The following is an 18,703-nucleotide window of genomic DNA, read 5'->3' as shown; positions in this document are numbered from 1 at the left end:
TGAAAGGTTTGCCACCAAAGCTCTACAGTATGCAGTAAGTACAAGTAAGTGTATCGTACATATGTTAATTACAAGTATAGAATCCATTGCACTTCTGTTATATACTGAGGATTGCTGTTACTTGTTATTTTTATTGTTATCTATACTGTTTTATAAAACTATGGGCTCTGTGTGGATAGAAAAAAATTTATTCAGCTGAAGGTAAAAATAGTAAAATTTGGAATGGCTTGAACTATGAAGAGCTATGAAAAAGTTAATGGCTTAAGGACCTTACAATGTATTTGGAAAGACACAATTTACATTTTTTAAATGTTATGCTAATAGATTAAAAATTGATTTATTGGTAGTATCATTTTCAAAGAGGTGTATCTTATAGTTATAGTAGATTACAAGGAAAATTTAAAAATTAAACTGGACATATTTGGGAATAAATGAAGATGTGTTAATACCTAGATCATTTCTTGTAAGTTTGGGTCATTAGCTATGTGGAGGGAGAATGAGGACATTTTATCCCAGGCTTTTTTATGAGACTGTTTGGACAAAGCTAGGTCAAATTTTTTTTTCCTTTTATGAAAAATGTTTTACTCTTATAACTACATAAGACCCTGCTACTAAGTTTATTGTGCCTCTTCCTCTTAAATTCCATTGCTCTTCAAACAAAAGTGATATTGGTTAATGAACTATTTACATAACAAAATTAACCTTAAAAATCAGAAAATATGGTTTATTGAAAATGGTCTTATTCTCAGTGAGCAGAGTGATGAGTTTTAGTAAGTAGATAAATTATGATTACATATGATTTACCTGACAGACACTGCCAAGTTCATAACACTTGTCATCCCACCCTGCTTCACATGCCTGATCATTGACAAGCTCATACTCAGCTGATATTCAATGTACAATTGGTATATTTTGGTGGATTGATGTATGCATATTAAAAAATAAAGATATGTACGTTTTTAAAATTTCTTACCAAAAAGTAAGTTATGTCACAGACTGTCTATCAATAACTTCTAAATCATTTATTGATTTTAAAAAATTATTGATGTAATTTTATAAGACATGCTTATCACTAATAAAAGATGACCCTACCTCAAAAAATGAGCTGTTATAAATAAACCCTGTATATTTTTCCAGGCTTATCCATTACAGAAGTAGTAATTGGAAATCAGATTATCAATTCATAGTATTATTTTTTATCATCTATAATATAATATATATTTTTTAGGCTGAATCCTCTTTTAGATTCTGGTGAAATAGTAGCAATAACATACAAAACATTGTACATAGCAAGTATAAATGTAACTTAAAATATTTTATTATCTATTACAGTATTTACTGCTCTAGCTTTCAGCCATTATTAGTAAAATACCTGAAGTAATACATTTAGAAAGAGAAAAGGTTTATTCCGGATCGTGACGTTGGAGGTTCCACTATAAGCCTGGCCCATGGCTCAGAACCTCTGTTAGGGTGGTGACAGTGACTGCAATCAGTGTGTCATCATGCAGACTGCTCACCTCAAGGCCAAGGAGCAAAAGCAAAAGGGGAAGGGCCAGGATTCCACCCTCTTTAGGGGCAATGAACTAATGACCATCCACAAGGCTCCTCCTCTTAAAAATCCACAGCATCTCCCAATGTCACCCTGGGGATCAAATCTGTCACTCATGGACTTTGAAGGATATTCAATATCCAAACTAGAGAACTAACCAATTCACAAAAATTACATTTGGAGGGCTGGGGATTTAGCTCAGTGGTTTCGCCGCCTGCAGCACAGGTGCAAGGACCCAAGTTCAATCCCCAGTACCAACAACAAAAAAAATTACATTTGGGAACATCATTTTTAATGAGCTACTTTAATTTTAAAATGGTTATGCATATTTATCTATAAAAGTTTACAGATATCGCTTGTTAATTTTAGAGCTATAAAAATGAAATACGTAAGCTATAAATATAATGAAATATTTGTCTAAGCTTGTATTATAATTTATGCATTTGTCATCATGCAATGAATGCACATTTAAATAACATTCAACAATCTAATAGGATCTTTTTCTTCAGAAACTTTTTGTTATTTTTCAAGTATATTTCCCTATTTTCATGGGTTCCATTTTTCTTTATGGGTTTCTATAATTAGTTGTATGTATGTCAAGTATTTATTAGTTTAAATTGATTTTGGGTACTTGAATCACTATTTTCCTATAATTCAAAATGGATCATTGATAGTTGAAAAAACTTAATTTCATATATAGTGAAATTAACTTTCCACTAAAATTTGTCACTCTGATTTCACATTTTCTTAAAATGCAAAGTCAAATTTCAAGCTGCTTTTTAATGTTTTCACTACAATATCCTTTGAGGTTTAAAATATTTCCAACTTTTCTTGTTACAATTTTCAGCTCTTTAGATTTATTATTTGATTTTCTGTTGTGTTTACTTGATGTGCTCTACCAAGTATATAATTTATCAAGACAGGTTGTTATATAGTCTGCATGATTCACATCTTTTGTTGAGTCGTCTTTAGTTAAATGAGCATGGTATGAGAAGTAAAGTCCAATTAAAAGATTCTTTTTTTGTTAAAAATGTTGGCTAAAACTAAGAACTGCTATCAATTCTTCTATTAATGCATCAGAACCTACTATACAAAAAAGTTTTTATATGGATATTTCTCATTAAAACCTTGCCTTTAAACATTATTCATATAGTTTCATATTAATTTGGTTATCTCTTTTAGCCACAGAAATTTAAATAAAAATATGTGAAGTTTCTGTCTTTTCATGGATTCAGAAGGTTTATTTTAATAATAATTTAAAGAAATGCTAAATGTCTTATCCAAACTTGTCATTTTTATTCTAAATTTTTAATATTTAATATGCTCATAGAATTCTTGATTTTATAAATATCAAAGTTACATGATTTTATATAAATAGCAATCATGCAACTGTTTGCTATTTATACAAAACTCACAATTCTGTCAATAAAAGATAAATTCCAGCAATTTGGAAGTAGTAGTGAGTATCTGTTTTATGAACAGTAATATAGTAAACCTTTGATTTATGAACTCAGTTCATTCTCCAGAGCTGGTTGTAACTCATGTTCATCAATTGAAGGCTCAGACACCTCTACACATATTTCAGTCTCTCTCCTGTATACAGGCAGATCTCAGTGTCCTTAGAGAGACTGGCCCAGGATTTCTCAACTCCACACAGGAAATAATGTTGTGATGTTCCTTTATGGGTTAAAATCTGTATCTGAGATCATCTGAAATCACAAGTGGCCAGCATTCAGGTCATGATTTAAGACTTTGGTCATAAGTTTAAACTAAAATTCTGGTCAAAAAACAAGTTGTTCGTTTGTCAGGCTGGTCATAACTCATGGGTCTATTGCAAACTGATCACTCTCCTTGGGCCCAGTGTTTCTATAGAATGAGCATCAAAATAATACTGTCCACAGTGAACCACGGGTACTTCTGTAATGTGACACAGACCACATTTTTTGATATAGGTATGATAAAAGTATCTATCAGGTTCACTGTCACATTCTCCATCTATTACCTTATGTTAAAGTTTTCTTTCTTTTAAGTAAACATTTTATTGTTAGTTTTTCTGTTTACTAGGTGTCTTAGTTACTTTCTCCTTGTTGGGACACAATACCCTTAGGAGTCGAAGAAGGAAAGGCTTATTTTGGGTTACAATTTGTCCAGGTTCCAGTCTATAGTTGACTGGCTCCAAGGGAGGGCAGAATGACTGAGGGGCATCACAAAGGAGAAACATTTCTCCACAGGGCAGGCAAAAAGGAACAAGCAGCAATAGCCTGTCTTTCCCTCTTTATCCCACCCAAGCTAATAGCCTGTTTGTTGGTGCCACCCACACCCAAGGTGAGCCTTCTCATTTTCCTCACCCAGAGCTATGCTAAGCTGATCAGTGAGTCAGTTTAGGTATCATACGCTTAGCCCAGTTTCACACACTGTTAGTCCATATTCAGACACCCTAGGTCCAGCCACCTCTGAAAACCCTTACCTAATGAGCACATGAGGCTGGAGGGGAACATCTAGAAAAAAGCCATAACACTAGGCTAATTCTATTGTATTTAAGCATAGACCAGGATTTATTGTGGAATTTTAAAAATTTGAAAATCCTTGTCAGTGCATACCAACTATCTTCATCTATTAATTCCATACAAGAATATATAAAGCTGGGGAATGGTATGAAAACAGGATTCCAATTCTCTTTTACTTATTACCTGATAATGTAAAAGAAAAGAAAGGTATGTAAATATAGCAGTTTCATTTCTTGCAAAACCAAGTATCTCTTTGAAATTATAAAAGTAACCTCATAATGAGCATGGCAAAATATGCCTGATCTTAAAATGATTTTGTGAAAATATCATATATCCAAAATAAGTATTATGAGAGAAGATCTAACAGTAGGTTAAATCAGACAGTATATGTCCTTGGAATATATTGTAATTATTTCTATAAGATAAAGGTATTCACCGAAATTTTGTTAGGTAAATACCATGGTGAAAATTATTTTTGGGAAGATTAATTTAATCCATACTATGGTAAGATATAAATTGACAAAAATAAAGAAAAAGGTAGTCAATAAACTACTATTGTTATTTAGAATTAAAGTAAAAAGTCATATTCAATGAAGACAGTGGAAATGACAAGAGATTTTTAAAAGAGTGAAAATACAGGAGTAAAAGATTTATTATACAATGGACATGAAGAATAACACAAAATATTAAATCTAAAACTCAGGTTCACTTTATCACATAAAAAATAAATTCAAATGTAAACAAGCCAGAGGTAGGAAAGTTATTGAATATTACTGCCAAAGACCTTGATCTGACCTGCTTTCTAGGCAGGAAGAGTGGAAAAGGGAACTCACTGGAGAAAGGAGACTGACCCCACTTATCAGGAGAGGAAAATATTCCCAGGCACCCCCTGGGTCTCATCATTAGATCTACATCACATGAAAACTGATCACTGATCAGAAAGGGACACAACAATAATTAAGCTCTTATATCCTGGGATCTGTGGGTGTGGGACCAATGACAACTGCCAGGAGACAGACATTGGATATTTACTACACTGAGCTTCCCAGGTGGACCACAATCTGGCAGTGAAAAATTTGTCTTGAAAAATAGAATGCTCTGCCTGATAAGGTAAATAGACTCAGGTCAAATGCAGGGCCTCCAACACACACAGTTCCTGCTCTCTTGGGGATGCATGGTAATCACTTTCCCCTCTTACTCCTTTTGGCTCCTCTTAACCCAGCCCACACCTTTGAGATACTCCATTTGTTCAGTTACTGCTTTTGTGTGTGCTACTTTTTATTGATGGAAACCGTAATATTTTAAAAATTATCAGAGTTTCAAAATTAAAATTATATTAAGGGAGAAATGAAAGGAAGATTTTTTTTTGGTACCAGAGATCGAACTTGGGACCTTGCGCTAGCAAGGCAGGCGGCAGAACCACTGAGCTAAATCCCCAGCCCTAGGAAGATTATTTTTTAACAATGTTTGAGAAGGTAAATATTTGCTACAGGGCTAATTCCAAATTACAGAAATTTGATAGTTAAAAATCACACTCTGGAATCTGATTGCTCATAAATATAAAACAATAACTTTTTAACAGAAGAGAAAATCTCAAGTAAAAATTAAAATAAAAACTACACCTTTTAAAATAATGAGATGCAGAATTGTTATAGGAAATAATATACACCAAAGGACAAAAGTAAAGAAATATAAAGAAATCATAGATGACAGAAATGACCAGATATTTAAGTTATAAATAAAATGAGACCTCCTAATTAGACAACAAACGGTATAAACTCTAATTGATGAAGTCAAACAGAAAATCATAGATCATTCAAACTCCAAGATACAATCCTTAAACAAAGTGATACTACAAAATGGAAGTAACATTATAGGTAAATTATGTCAGAGTACTGTAAGTTGCATTCAAGACAAAAATAATTAAGAGGTACACAGTCATTTTACATAAATTAAAAGAAATTTTACTAAAATTTACTAAAAACTCAGTAACAAATATAACAAATAGTTAAAAATAAAGACATTGACATGAATTTAAAATTTGTAGAAACTAAATTAACTTTTGACATGTGTACTAATATAATATGTCACAGTACAGATGTCTGAATATCAATTTTATGTAACATGGAATATGCCTGAAATACATAAAAACACCTGTATGTGTTTTTTGTATGTTAATAAATCTATTTTTCAATGTTTGTAACATAAGACTATAAGAAAATAATTGCTCTAAGTGACCTCTACTTCCCTCAAATTTCTGCTGAATTTCACAATTGCTGCATCAGTTGGTGAGTTACTCCCTGAATGCATGTGGACTATTTATTTTTTCCGTTTCTCAACCCTGCATCGTATCTTTCAGACCACTAGGGTAACATCTAAAAATTATCACTTCAGTGGCTCTTTATAGAATGCACTTTTCAGACTTCTTTCCTATGTTATATTCTGGGGAACAGCCAGAACATTACAAGACATTTTCTTTGTAGCATTTTGTCATCTTAGGCATCCACTGTTGGCTCAAAATTCAAAGATAAGATGAAAAAATGGTCAAAACTCTGAACATCAAGTAAGTAAAAGTTAATTTCTAAAGCTCTTATATAATAGTAAGCATAACAATTGTGTCTGAATATACAGGTTGTTAACTAAATAAAGTGTCTATTTTGATTGAAGTGTAATTTTTAATTAGCCAACCAGGTCTTGTAAACCTAAATTTTCTATTAAATGAGAAATTATTGAAAATCCTTTTTAAAAAAAAGGATAAAATGCTTTTAAGAACATACATTTTTATTATCCTGATATTTCCCTGAACACTAATTCCTAGGCAGGATTTGAAACATTAAGATGGAAATATCGTAAAGTAATATATGTTAGTAAGGCAATTACTGTGATCCACTGGAATAGCATACTCTCCAATAAGAAAAACTAATCAAATGTTTAAGCAGTTAAATTGTTTAATTATGACAATTCAAATTACATTACACTATACAATTACTTTTATCATCTGATCTCTCCCTCTATTTGCATGTAATTTTAATATAATACAAAATATATCTTAATATGCTTTTCCCAAATTGCAGTGTAACTATTGAGTAAAATGGGTTATATCTTCAAAGTTCATCATCTATATTGCTAACATTTATATAGAGTGTTTTTAGTAGGCACAAAAGGATATGCATAATTAAGAATATAAATAAGAGAACATCTAATATACTTTAAAAAGTTGATTTTTTTACTGTCCTAGACAGAAATACATAAGTGCAAAAAATAGGAAAGAAAATGTTGTTAAAATCCATTAAGGACTCACTGTCTCTTTTGATGACAACATGTCTTCAAGTCATTTTACTCTTACATTCCCTAGAGGGGCCTCTACTTAAATTTTCGTGTTGTGTTTTCTGGCTTCAGGCCCAGAGCACATTTTAGCTGCTAGGGTGGGAACACAGGAATGACAGACAGCCATTAACACCTGACACAAAACAAGATTAAAAGAGAAAGAAGGTAATAATCCACTCTTCTACCAATTTGGAAGACAAAAGGCTCAGAACAGCAAGATAGAAATAAATAACAGCAATAACAGTTAACAAATACTGAGTACTACCATGGAACCAGGCATCCTTCTAAAGACTGACATATTAACTCATTAAATCCTCTGTACAATTCTATAAAGTAAGGACTATGAAATTTATATGTGCTCACCTATATCAAACACAAAAGCTATTCAGTGGTGAAGGTCTAAATATGAAGGAAAACTATAAAACTTTCAAAGCTATATGACAAAAGTACTTCTTAGAGAAAACTCAAAAAGTACACTGAAGAATGAAAAATTCAGTAGCACTGAAATTCAGAATTTAATGGTCATTAAATGTCACATAAAGAGTATGAAAAGACTGGTCAAAAACTCAGATAACTTATTTGAAATCCTTAAACTGACACAGATTTAGATACAAAATATATAAGAACATTCATGATTCAAGTACTAAGACAATAAAATTGAAAATATGCTTCAAATTATAAAAGGTTTGTGACAAAGTAGTATACCCAAACAACCAGTAGACAGATGAGAATATTTATTGCTGTAATGATCCCGGATCTACCTCCCAACCCTCCAGTGAACATTTGCTTCATTTTAACGAATTTGAAAAATGTCTGGCAATATTAAGCATTGTGAAGAAAAGTACCATGCGCTTTGTGTAAACTGCTTGGCACTAGTTGGTAGAATAAAATATGATTGTGTACCCTACAATCCAAATATTGCATATGTAATGGATGAACGTATCTAATATATGAAAAATATTGATTAAAAAAGGAAGATTAATAAATATTTCTATATTATGTCTACTTATAAATTAACTGACTTAGAGAAGGGACAGAAATTAAATTGCTATTATGTTTAAGACATTAGTTTGTAAAATTTTGTATTTTAACATAATCAGAAAAGGTTATAACCAAAAGTGTAATCAAAGTTAGATGAAGAGAGTATGATTGTTTATCACTTTCTAATTTTCTATATTTGACTTTCTTGAGAAAGTGCATTCCTTTAAAAAATATATGCAGTACTTGCCACTTTCTGTGAAATCTCAGTAGAGATCTATGTCTTGCCTCTCTCTTTTTCATGTACACGCCCTTCCCCTTTGAGAATGATCTATCTCCCTATTTCCTATTGTCTGTGTTTTATTCTGCTCTATATTCTTATTCTGGGTGTTTACATAAGAGAAACAATGCGATATGTGTGTCTGAATTCCGGGAATTGTCCTCAAAGGGGAAGTGGATCAAAGGATGAGTGGGTAGGGTGGAGGGAAGGAAAGGATATTTTAAAAAGGAATTAAGATGTATTATGTACATGAACCAACTCCACACAAGGAGTGTAAGCACTATGTATTGAACACATATCCTAATAAACTAAAATAAAAAATAAATCATTTTTGCTCAGTACTTTGTTTTTTCAAATGTAATCGTATGTGTTCATGGACCAAACTCATTTGGCTCATAAATAAGTTGAATAAATATATTTGTAAGTTTCTATGTTCTAGCTTTTAGAGACACATGGAAACACAGTTGTCTGGCTATAAGGCAAGCATAAATCACATAAATGATTGTTGAGTACTGAGAAGGGTTGTAAAATTTGCTTTAACAGCACAATGGGGAGAAAAGACAACACTGCTGAAAGAAAATCAAGAATCAGAGATGGTTCATCCAGAAGATTGCAGGGACTCTGGGACTTAGAGGATAATTAGCAAATCTCCAGGTGGTAAAGAGAGCAAAGAAATCTCATCCTTTTAATAGGATATTCACACACACACAAAGAGGAATAACCAAGCAACCTATAAATCCCAAGTAAACCTTTAAGGCAATATTGAATGATTAAAGTAAATTAGAAAATTAAGAATGTGATTAGATTTTTTTAAAGCACGCTACAATCTAAATTCAATCTCTCCCTGTTTCTCTCTCTCTCTCTCTCTCTCTCTCTCTCTCTCTCTCTCTCCCCCCTTTTGTGTAGACTTTTGTGTAGCGAGATTCAAAATGTTATACAATGCATAATTCAATTATAATAAGATTAGGGAAGCAAGTTAGCAGCATCTTGTGTGAGTATGTATTGGGAGTAGAACAATTTAGGAAACAACCACAAAGAGAAAAGAATTGAATAAAGGTATATCTTTAATCTAAATGATCATTTGTGGTAGAAATATTTACAGATATTACAGTGTATTTCATATTTTTCATCCATATACAGCTATAACTTAGTCTTCTATTTGCACCATAGAGCAATTTGTCCATTGTTGATGCAACACAAACTTTGTATATAAAGTACTTGAAGGTTCCACATTCTGACCTCAAATTTCTGACACATAGCTCTTTTCAATATGCTAGTAATGATAAAGCTATTTCTTGGTCATGTTTTTTAACCCTGAAAAGATTTACGATTAAATGTAAAGATAATGAAAGCAAATGAATGCATGTATTTACTTCTTTAATGGTGTTTAGGGATACAGTTTTAGTCATTGCAACAACCCACATATATTTGGCCTTGAAAAGTTTATGTTTAATAAAATTATCATTCTAAATACTCTGAAAAGTTTCCCTTGGAAGTGTTAATTTTAAAATATATAATTAATAAACATTTCCAGGGTTGTGAGAGCCAATTGAATAGCAGCACAGAAACTTAATGATGGATTAAAAATATTGAAAGGATGAAGTGAATTTCAGCCATGCTACAGTTTTGTATTTTTAAATTTCCAATATTAATTTACATTTTGAAAATGCATGCTTTTTGTTTTACTATTTGAAATATTCCAAAATAAAATTGAATATGTTATATTTGAGAATACACTTTACAGTGTCTGAAGAAATGTAATTGCTAAATTACAAAACAATAGATTAATGAGATTTCTGAGTTGATTTTAAAGCTAAGCTGAAACAATTTTTATGACGCATCACTTTCACACTGACAAAACAAAGGTAACAACTTTCAGCTCCCGATAGTTTTTCATCTACTACAAGTTTATCTCACATAGAAAAAATTACATCAATCATAAAATTCATACAGTAAATATAACTTTTCTTCCATCTCCGTGCCATAGTGTACTCTCAAGGTTTCACTGTCATAGTAAAATTGTTTCATATTATTCTATAACTATATGGATATTCAATAATTCAAAATCTATGATTAGTAGAACTATAAATTTCAAAATAAATTTCTAAGGACCATTTTTATTACAATTATGCTTATGACTCCAGTATACAATTGAATTAGTTAGTGCATCATGATAATAAAAATATTTCTTATCGGGATACATAATATAAAGTAGCAGTTCTGAAGTTAGCTGATTTGCCTTCCATTTGGTCAAAGAATACTTGAATTTGTAGCTTTTGGAAGCATTTGGGAGAAGTGTGATGGGAAGAAAAATTTTTGTAATTTAGACAGCAGCCTGGAGTCAATAAAATCCCATACTCAATTTCAAATTATTAACTGCACCATGCTAAAATTTCCCTGACATACACTCAAAAGCTTAGAAAAATACTGCATCACATCATCATCTTTTATTAATGCTTTTTCAGAGACTAAGGAAAAAGCTTGGGCCAAATCATAAACTGATATAGAACTGTGGGTAAACAATTAAGATTAGCAATGGCAGTAAAGAAGAGGCAGAGAAAAAGCCAAATCACAACAGGTAAAATTCCCAATAGAACCTGTAAAAATCCTGAGAAAAATCATCAGAAAACCTGAAATGACAGATGCTATATGGAATCAGAAAACAAATTACGGATTTTTGCTTTAAAAATGAATAACCACAGCAAGCTGCATATCATAACATTTCACTAGAGGAACATCATCCTGTAAGCTCAAACATCTAACCCTAAACGAGACTATTAAAATTCACTGAATATACATAGAGGACACAGTTTGGCATATTAGCCCAAAGCCATAATTAAGAATCGCAATATTGCACTCAAGTTCTGGATTTTTCTAAATCTTTGACATGGAACAAGTCTCTAGCTTTTCATTTCTTTTATAATGGACGGTCATATTAGCTTACAGAGCTAGATGTGTAGCTCAGTGGTATAGTGCTTCCTTAGCATACAGGAGGCCGAGTGCCATCCCTGGCACCACAAATAATAATAACAATAATTCAAAGTTAGTAGCTTACAAGGTATCATTCTGAAAGCTCTATGTGTTCAGCTCAACTGAACTTTCTAACAGCTCCTTGGCAAGTAGTGTTATAATTCTTTTACATCTTGATGAGACTGAGAAACAGAAATATTCTATAACTGCCCTGAAGTTGTGCGGTGCTAGTGCATTCTAAAGGCAGGATTTGAACTTGGGAAGTTTGTCTCCAGCCAACTGGAAATTATATATAATATATATTTGTTGAGGAGTCTTTTATTCTTTACCTTAAAAGACTTTCTGATCTCCTAAGACATGCACAGTGATACATTTTACAATGGGTAGCACAGTTGTAACCCCAAGTTAAAAGACTACATCATTCTAAAGAAAACATTTCAGTTGACACACATGCATACCTAGATGTCTTGTTTTATTGGAAACATATTCGGTAACTCACAGATCCTACTGTAAAGAAAAATGAGCATTATAAACATATTTAAAATATTGATAATTATTTTATTGTTTCACTAAGCATTTCACAATGTTTAAAGCAGGATTTTATGTATTATAGAAGTAATGTTTATTGTAGAAAATATCTAAGTCAGTTAATATAAAGTTAATATAAAGACAAATAGTTTTGAAACTAATAAATGAAAAAGTAAGGGAGCAGTGTGTTTAGAAAATTACTTTTTACAATTTGCTTAAATATACTGTATCTGTTTTCTAACACATTTTAAGTCAGCTAAAATACTATATAATGTTACTATGCTTTATAATTGACTTTAATACATTTCTAGAAGCTTGTATTTATTTTCATATTGGTCTGTCTATCCAGAGTTGACTTTGATATATTGAGAGAATTAGCTGATTTATGTTTTTATTGAAATAACCAATCCTTTGGGAAACAGAAACAATTCTAATAGTATTAGCTTTCTGTCTTTGGGACAAAATACTTGAGAATAAAATTTAAAAGAGAAAAGGTTACTTTGGGTTTGTGGTTCCCGAAAGTTTCAGTTCATGGTTGGCTGTGGTTAGAGAGAGCAGCCTGGCAGAGGGTGTGGTAGACAAAGCTGCTGTTCTCATTGCAGTCAAAAAGCAAAGGGAGAGGAGAAGTGACCTGGGACAAATATACCCTTCCAGGTCATCCCTCCATTACCTATTCTATTCAATTAGGTCCCACCTCTAAATAGGTCATTCAGCTATAAGCTCATTGTGATTATTAATGCTTAATAAAATGAGTACACTCATGATTCGATCACCTTCCAAAAGCCCCACCTGTGAAATCACAACCCTTTCAGTGGAAATTTTTTATTGAAACCATAGTACCAACTCACCACTGAAACTTCTTTAAGAAGGGTTTTCCACCTTGTTCTGGTCATTTCCTCTATTCTAACTTCTCCCCACAGGAGAGGTTTTCTGCTGATGAATCTGAGGGGCAAACCTGCACAGTCTATTCTGCTGGCCTGTTGTCTCTTGTAATCATCATCCCCAACTGCTTGGATCAAATGCTGTACTCTTTCAGGCCAATTCTATTTTAGGGGAAGTTTCCCAGAGGTCTCAGGACAGGTTTCCAACACCAATTGGGATTGGGTGGAAAAAATTCACCTAAATTGTATCAGAAGCATTTATGGAGCCCATCTTTCCCATACTCCTACAATCTCATCTTTGTCTCACTAACAGGGCTTGCTTCTACCTGTATTCCTCTGTTTTCTTGTGCAATACAGTCAACAAAATGTTCAGAACAAAATGATGGGTATGAATGCATCTCTGCCATCAATAATCTAATTATTCTTCAAAAATTACAATTATATTACACACATAACGTCTCCTTAAAATGTCCATGTCCTAACCTGAAAACCTGTGAATATATTAGATTACAAAACAGAAAGGAGTTAAGGTTGCAAATAGAGTTAAGGTTGCTAACTCATTGACCTTGAGATGGCCTATTGTTTTGCATTTTCTGGGTAACTGCAATTAACAGGGACATGAGCCAAAGGAATGTGGGCAGCCGCTAGAAGGTGAAAAAGACAGGGTCACAGACTGTCCTCCAGAGACTCCAGAAAGGAACACAAACATATGAAAACTGTTATTTTAACCCAGTAATATTCCTTTCAGACTTCTGATTTCCTTCATCATAAAATAATAAACTTGTATTATTCTGAGCTATTAAATTTGTGGTAATTTGTCACACCAGCAAAATTAACCTTATACATGCATATGTGGTGAAAATTCTGTTAATGCATAGAAGAAAGCATTCTCCTTTAATGCAGAATGAATATCAGCCAGAATTAAAAGTCATTCATGAATAGAAATTCCCTTTCATTTTTATGTGTGATTTTAAGATTTCCACGTTTATATGCCACAATTTGCATCATGTACTAAAGGGTTTAAATTCAAGGGGCAACAATTTTCATATGGGTAATGTGGGTGATGTGTTTAACTCATGTATCATCTGGCCTCCTGCATTACATGATTTTATGAATAAACCAAGACACAAAAAGCAATTTAGGTATCTTTTTAAAATGTATAAACAAACATTATAATTCAACAAACTCTGCCAAGAACCATCAAAAGAAGCAAGAAACATGAACATTTTTTAATACCAGATGGAAAGTAGTTTCTCCTAGTGTAAAGTCAAAACACATTAGTGTCTCAGCACTGTGACTGCTAGCACCCTAGAGATCATCTGTTAAAGTGAGAGAATGAGGAAGTTAATGATATGTTTGTATGAGATTTAACCTAAATGTCTGCATATAAAATATCAAAATAATATTTCCTAGCAGAGTCACATTTTCAAATTTAGTAAGATAATGTAGTAAGTAATGCTAATTTTCCCTTTGAATATTTAGCATTACAACTAATAAGGACAATAACTACAGTTTTACCCTCTCAGACATTTTATAAAGAAAACAACAGGATCATAAATTCAACATGAGGTCCACTTATTTAACTGTGGGTCAGCAGAAGACTGTACCTACACTTTCCTCAAGTGGAACTTAGAATATATACAGTTAACAAGTCTTCACCTGAGGGGCCCTCGACATCCAGAGGGGACATCTTTTCCTGTTTTGTAGAAAGATTTTGTGTGGACTGATGAGAGATCTCTATATATTAGAGACCATTATTCAAATCTTAGCATTGCAAAATATTTTTGGCTAAAGTTTTGGTTAACTATACTATACAATTGCTCTTTTGTACAATCTGAGTTTGTGGTGCTAGGAGTGATCACAATTTGGATGCAGAAATAAAGTAGAAATTTGCCTGACATAAGTACACACTTCTTATTTTGGTCACTCAGGTTCACACATCAGATTAATATGAGTGGATATCCAACAATGTCCAACTTTTATAATTTTAATCACAGTATAATTTTAGAATATTAAAAAGTTTCTATGTTTTCATAATTGTTGAATGTTATGATTTCTTAAAAGCTTTTCAAGGTAAGCTATGAAGAGGAAATCATGTCGATAGCAGTTATTTAATATCCAGGGCTTAAAGAATAGAATATATTTCTGCATATTTAAATTTTGATAAAAATTGAATTGATTATAAAACAGACATTTTAATATCAAGAGCAGATGTTCATCACACTGCTAAGTGAAATATTATTTTATATGAATTAATATATATTAAAATTAGTCTCTTGAGGAAAAGTATTTGTATTTATACATAGATAAAATCTTGGAAATTCACATGCCAAAATATCCAGTGTTTATTTACATTTTATTGATGATTTGTTTTATTTGTAGATATGAATAGATATCTTTTTTATTATTTTTATTTTAAAATATTGTTTGAAAACTACTTTCTTGGATAGTCTTTGATAATAGGAAATACAGGAAAATGTCTGTGCATATGTAATCACTCGCATTTAAATTTACATAATTTATTCTCATTAATATTCCAGTGACTATTTATGTGGCCTGTCAGTCCCAAATATCCCTATTACCATTTTCCAGAAAAACAAAAATAACTATACTCAAATATTATATATAATAATTAGCTCAAATGATTATACAAGCTGAAAAGTCTCAATATCTACACTAGCAAGCTAGAGTCCAAGAGAGCTGATGATAGTTTAGTTCCAGTCTGAGTCCAAAGACCTGAGAACCAGGTGAGCCAAAGTTTCAATATGAATTTGAAAGAAGTCAAGCTCAGGATCCAAAAACAGCCAGTATTTTACTTCTTGTTCAAAGGTGGGAGAAGATCAGGCATCTCACTTCAAAGCATCAGGTGGCAGGAGTTTCTTGTTCAACCTTTTTCAGGCTTTCAGTTGATTGGATGAAAGTTACTCACAATATGGATGGCGATTGCATTTACTCTTACTGATTCAAATGTTAATTTTAACTAAAAACAACTTCATAGACACACTCAAAATAATGTTTTACTAAATATCTTGGCAATTCATGGCCACACATAAAATTTTTCACCCTAAATCTCCTTGTTTTTATACATTGCGCTGCTACATTTTTCCTATGTCTTTCCTCTTGAAAGTAAAATGCCGAGGATATTTTTCGAAAATGAAGGGGAAATGATATATAAGAAAAATAAGATTTGAGAGAAACTATTTCCAGACTATGTAGATTGTGGATATGATAAAAGGAAGAGATAAAATTCATAATTTGATGAAATAAAAAATAAGTTTAACAATAACAGCTAATATAATAATAAATGTGGAAAAATCTCACAAAAGCCTTCAAAAAGCAATTATCATCAGTAAAGAGTTTAGCAAGAAAAAATTAAGAATTCCATACCACTCAAAATAACCTTAAGAAAAATTAAGGACCTAGGAGTTAACCTAACCAAGGAAGTGAAAGACATCTACAATGAAAACTATAGTTTTTCAAAAAGGAAATTGGAGAATACATCACAGAATGGAAATAGATCCCTGTGCCTAGATAGGAAGAACAAACATTATCAAAAATGTCATTAATTCCAAAACTGATATGCAAATATAGTGTAATCCCAATCAAAATACCAACACCATTCTTCACAGAACTAGATTAAAAAAAAATCCTAGAATTCATATGGGACCAGAAGAGACTCAGAATAGCAAAATCAGTCTTGAGTAACAAGAGCAAAGGAGGAAGCATCACAATTCCAAACTTCAAATTATATTACAAACCTACAGTGACCGAAAAAAAAAAAAAAAAAAACCACCCATCATGGAGCCAAATGGTTTTAAACTATGGAAGGCTCTCAGAACTAAGTCACCGTATCTTAAATGTGGGATTTCAGTTGTGGCCTTTATTGCAGAAAAGCTCTGGTGGAGAGGGTGTAATTGAAATGCACTGGCTTTTGCCCTTCCCCCTCAGGAGGGAGAAGCCTTATCCATGGAAGTGAGGGGTGGTAGGTGCCGGAATTTCACTCCAGACCTAGTTTTGAATTCGGGCTTCAATTATTCATGAATCCAGAATGAGTGACAGAGTCATCATGGCATTTCATTGACTATGGATCTTTCTGATGCACCACAATCAACTCCTAGGTAAACTGCATCCTCAAGTCTCACACATTACTTTATATATGCCACCCATCTGCAGAATGATTGGAATCAGTTAAAAGTAGACTTCAGTTGTCCTGACCCCATCCAGAAGAAAAATTCCTCAGTGTTCACAATTGGAGATGTTGACTCTCAGAAGATTTCTTTCTTCTTGAATAAACAATAGACTTTATATAGCTTAACTCCCCTGAATATGTCTCTTATATCTATCGCAAAGAGCATTCTAGACTTCTGACTGCATTTATTGCCACAGAAACGCAAAAAGAACTTGTTGTAGAAGTGGAAGAATATATCAACATCGAAGTGATTTTCTTTGCTTTCCTACAAATGAATGGAACATAAAGAGATCCTGAAGCATTTCTTGTTCAGATTCTGTCAAATCTCAATTTCTACCTGAGAACAGAGAAGGTAAAATGGAATGGACTGAATGCTTCTGGTATATATTTGCAGACAGTCTTTTGAAGACTGTTTCAGAAGATTTCACCAGTCTACTCTCATTTCTTGCAAATGGCTCAAAGTCTAATACAGCCATAACTGGAACTTGGTTTCAGAAAAGCTTTTGCAATTATTTCAGTCCTTTAGTAGACAACACATTTAATCTTTCTTGAGTAGCTGCTATGTGAACTGCATTCAAAATAGACCACTACATGACTACTTCTGTGGTTCTTTGGTCTATATCCTGAAGCCCTGTTAAGTCTGGATATTTCTTATGCAATACATCTGGAAGATACAAAAGCTTTGTGGGATAGTATCATCAACACCTAGTGAGGTTATCCAGAAAAGGTGGCTTATATATGGACTGCTTTTATTCACATTTCTATAGGCATTTCAAAATTTATCTATCAATCACAATATTGATTGGTATTTGAATACCTGTAGCATTTGAATATACTGATGGAAAAATATTCAGTATCATATGTTACTGGTATTTTGGCATACATGATTGGACAGGGGATTTTTCAAATTTAATGAGGCCATGTGAGAAGTATACATCATGGAATACATATACTTTTCCCATTGCGTAGTTGCTATGCTGTGCGGCACTACAAGAGAAATGGGAATCTAGCTCTGCATTTGTTTCCCTAAGATGCTTTTGAAGTTGCTTGTATGGAAGCCAGGAAAGATTTAGAAGAACAATTAGTGTGGTAGTGATCGAGCCACAACCATGTGTTCAGTACTAGTTATGAAGATCTGGGGTGCCAGTCTCTGGAAAATATTGTGTTGTTAATTTGTTGTGCATCTCAATTAAGAATATATGTTTATTATGTCAAAAAATGTATAATGCTAGAAAAAAACAGACTAGTGGGTCCAACCTACAGAAAAGAGGATGCAGAAACAACCCTAGGTCGTTTAGCCATCTGATCTCCGACAAAGGAGCCAAAAATATACACTGGAGAAAAGATAGCCTCTTTACCCAACGGTGTGGAAAATATTAGCTACCTATATACAGAAGATTGGATGTAGACCCATATATTTTACTATGTACTAAACTAAAATCAAAATAGATCTATGATCTAAATGCTAAAAGAAATACTCTGTGCTGAAAGCGG

At 32.6% G+C, this 18,703-nt stretch overlaps 1 pseudogene; it reads left to right on the top strand.

The window, feature by feature from the left end:
- Positions 1-3,739: 3,739 nt before the first annotated feature.
- On the top strand, positions 3,740-18,122 carry LOC101721181 (centromere protein L pseudogene; annotated as a pseudogene).
- The last annotated feature ends 581 nt before the right edge of the window (positions 18,123-18,703 follow it).

This window comes from Heterocephalus glaber, unplaced genomic scaffold (assembly GCF_053883595.1).
Source record: "Heterocephalus glaber isolate CG9 unplaced genomic scaffold, H.glaber_assembly_v1.0 deba00000331, whole genome shotgun sequence".
NCBI classification, from domain to species: domain Eukaryota; kingdom Metazoa; phylum Chordata; class Mammalia; order Rodentia; family Bathyergidae; genus Heterocephalus; species Heterocephalus glaber.
The sequence above is the reverse complement of the archived record's forward strand: the minus strand, read 5'-3'. Positions and strand labels throughout refer to the sequence as shown.